This window comes from Lissotriton vulgaris, chromosome 7 (assembly GCF_964263255.1).
Source record: "Lissotriton vulgaris chromosome 7, aLisVul1.2, whole genome shotgun sequence".
NCBI lineage: Eukaryota > Metazoa > Chordata > Amphibia > Caudata > Salamandridae > Lissotriton > Lissotriton vulgaris.
This window is the reverse complement of record NC_141695.1, coordinates 220,142,618-220,146,474: the sequence shown is the minus strand read 5'-3', so window position 1 is coordinate 220,146,474 and position 3,857 is coordinate 220,142,618. Positions and strand designations below refer to the sequence as shown.

At 44.0% G+C, this 3,857-nt stretch overlaps 1 pseudogene; it reads right to left on the bottom strand.

The window, feature by feature from the left end:
• Nucleotides 1-2,372: 2,372 nt before the first annotated feature.
• On the bottom strand, nt 2,373-2,488 carry LOC147701250 (U6atac minor spliceosomal RNA; annotated as a pseudogene).
• Nucleotides 2,489-3,857: the final 1,369 nt, after the last annotated feature.

The following is a 3,857-nucleotide window of genomic DNA, read 5'->3' as shown; positions in this document are numbered from 1 at the left end:
TATTTCGTGCCATCAAGAGTCCGATCTCTTTTAGAATGTCGACATGATTTCATTTGTTACACATTGTACTGTTGTTTAATGGACTATTTACCAATGCGCTAACAATGTTAGGACTCTTCTTTCCTCCCCTCTTCTTCTCCCCTCTCCTTTTCTTTTCTCTTTTTCTTTCTTTTTCTTTCTCTTTTTCTTAAAATCTGTTAAAAATGCATTTACTCTAAGTATAGTTTTGATTCTTTGAGGATATTACTTGTTACTGCTTCTTATAATATGTTTTTTTCCCTTAAAATATTCTTTTGCAACATGAATTTGCACTGATGTTTTACGTTGTTTGCTATTTCAATAAAGCTTTCTGAAGTTAAAAAACAGATTCCGATCTCAATATTCCGGGGGCACTCGGTGCCTATTCCAATCATGGAGTCCCACTCTGCAACTCTGGGCAATAGCTTGCTTAATCTCCACAACGGCCCCCACAACGCTAAGGATGCCTGGCCTCCACCTTGGGGGTGCCCAGGAGTGGACGCCTCACAGGGAAAGCCAGGATGGGTTCCACAGCGGTATTCATACAAGCGCCTTCAGACCCTTGCGGGTGAGTAGTGCACTATACAAGTATCAATTTACATTTTTTTTACATTTACCTCCAGAGATCAGTTACTGTTCAATGCCTGTCTTATTTCTCCTCATATTTTTCCCCTCACCACATGATCTGAACACATGCCATGCCTGTTAGGGCCCACACTGAGGGGGACATTAAGGATCTTCTGGGGCCCTTCTTGGATTTTAAAATGATGACTAATCCCTTTTCCATTAGTAAATGTCAAATTTAATGAGTCCCTGCATGTCAGTCTGCCTTCTCCAACCATCAGTCTCCTTGTGCCCTATTGATAGGGCTACTGTCAGCTTTCCCCTTGGGATACACCTTAGGTGAACTTTACTCTTGTAGCGACTTGTGCTCTGCTGGTATTGGGACTAAAGGAACACAGTCATCTTCACTAGGCTTGAAGAGGTTTGGGCCACTGGAGGGAATTTGATAGGGTAAGCCATATAAGTTCAAAAGAGGCAAAATAACATATCTGCATAATTATTATGAAGATATTGGTCCCTGCACCACCCCTGCTCCTAAAGCTATGGTTGTGGGAAAAAACATTATACATAAAGATATTTCTCAGCCATATATGGAATTACCGGTTAGGAAAATCTGCAAATCGTGATTCTGGAAACCAAGGTTTTGTACATTTGCTGAACCTCAACTGACCTGAGACCACAATAGCTTTGTGCATCTGGCTCTGTGTTGTGAGGCGGGAGACCCCGTTGTGAGTCATAGCCAGAGGCTTAAGTGAAATGCGGTGGCTCTCAGACAAGAAAATCAAAGATTGACCATAAATACTTGGGCCATTAGGAAATTTGTCATTTTGATGTGATAGGCGCCCAGGCGTTTAATATAATTATCAAACCTATTAGTTAATTGGAAAAATATTTGTAGCAGCTTCAGTTCGGTGTACTGCCAATAGTGTTTGGAAAAGGTTTGAAACTGTCTAGTACTTTGTGTGACAGGCGACTTGTTAAAATAAATGAAGTACATTTCCCTTCGTGATACGCAGACTGCATGATTTGTTGTTGAGCCTTGAAGAAGCGGAGAAATGACTTGGCATGGGTGACGTTGTACTTATGCCACTGCGTTGTACTTATGCCACTGAAATTCACTTCATTTATGAATGTTCGCGAGACATGAATTTTGCAAAGTTGAAAAAATTATGTATTATGCAATTTTGCATACGTCTCTCTACGTAGAAGGCTCGTTTGCGAAGAAAATATCTTGCTGAGAAACCCTTGTACTCGAACCAGTATCCTATGAGAGTTTCAAGACACATTTTTGGTCAAAGTGTGCGCTAATGTGCAAAAATCACCGAGGATATTTGCAACACTTATTTTACTTTAAAAGAGTAATTGCAAACATGTTTGTATTATATTTCTGAATTTTTGCAATCAATTCCACAATTGTACACACCTCTTGAATCTACCACTGGGGAGACTGTATTATAGGGCCTCATTTGCTTCTGGTGAATTAATTGCAACATATTGGGTTCGATTCCCAAAAACAGAAGTCTTGGCAGAGATGTCTGTCGCCGCATCAGCATGGCTGGAAAGATGCCAGGACAGCTGGCTGCTGGGTACACCCAGCTCCCGGGTAGCTCGCTTCACAAGATGGCCTGCTGTCCAGGGACTGAGCTACCAGTGGTGCAGCTGGTGCAGCGGCACCCGGGCCCTCCTGGCCTGAACAAGCTGAACACGAGTTTCGGAACTCTCATATTTTGTCTCTGATGGAGAAGGGTGCGGGCACCTCAAATTGTGGGCCGTTGCAAAGGACGGGAATTAGAAAGATGATGCGTTTTCGCGCTGAAGTGGGTATCATTGCAGTAAGTGCAGTGCCGTAAGTGCTCGTCCATCCCTGTCAAGGGGAGCGTTAACCTTCTCTCCTCTCAAACAACACAAGTGCGTATCTTTGGAGTGATATTAAGAGCTTCATCGTGCAATACAGACACACCGGGGCAAAAACTGCACATTTCATAGGTACTTTAAAAATACAGAGATTAAAACATAAATGGCTGCTTCTAGGTTTCAAGGCTCAACCCTGCTGGTTAGCACTGGCTCTCGAGGGAACACCAGACGCATCCCATGCTCATTCCGTCCTTGGCCTCTTTCATGAGACTGGTTGTACATAGTATTCACCAATGCCAACTCTTATGGTGGTGTTTTGAGGAGGAGTTCTCTTTTGACTTGGAATCCTATTATGTCAGAACAACAGGCAGTTTCTCCATCCTGAAAGTGCTAAAAAAAATGTAAAGGTTCATATCTGTGTGTGTAATTTGAAAGTCTTGGGTTTCAATCCCGACAGGGACCACTTGTCCATCATCCCTCTGAGGTATGTAAAATGAGTATTGTTGACAAATAAAATTGCGATGCCTGTCCTTACAGTGCATTAATAACCAGCGCTTACCTCTCGCGGAATGTGGGATTCATTCTATAGATATGTGTATGTACAAGTAGCTGCACTTTAGGAGACTTGGTGTGAACACTAGCACAGAGCTTAACTGGCCCTGAGAATCACAGGGCGCTATTGGTGAGTTCTTGTGAAAGTGGGTCACGTGTTCTCAGATTGTAGCCTCAGTCCTATGGGAGGTTCTATAGGCGCCTGTGCACGTGGCTGCATTTTATTCAGAGCGGTATTACCGCCTGCCTGTAGTGGATCGCTCTCTACCAGAGTTGGCGGTTCTGCGGGAGGGTCTGTGCATAGTGCTGTCAGACACTCACCATGGGAGAGCCGCTGTATATGCCACAGTGGAGGCTGCACCTGTAGGAGACGGCTGGGAAGAGACTGTCTAACTCACCGGCATGAGGAGGTTCTATCTATCCCTGTAGGACTTTACGAGACTGTGGCTGTGATGCCTGAAGCCTTGATTTCGGGGGAGGCACATCGATGGAGATGCTGCGCTTCAAAGGGGGTGAGGATATGGCGTAATGGCCCACACTGGACCTGTCCTCTGGAACTCATTGCCCCATACACTGAGACTAATCACTAACCACCTAGCCTTCCGAAAATCCCTTAAAACTCACTTACTCATGAACATCTAAACCCACAATCATAGCCTAATTGTTTCCTCTAACCATGGTCTAGCATGAGTTATATTCTTCCCTGGCAAAGCGCGGAGATACCCCTTCGGGGGTCTATTTAGGCGCTATATAAGAATATAAATAAAATAAATAAATAAACTGCTGACTTTGGAACTGGGGTCGGGTTCGAGTCTCGAGGTCAGTTCAATATCGTGTGATTCGGAGCAAATCACTTACTCTCCCTGCTG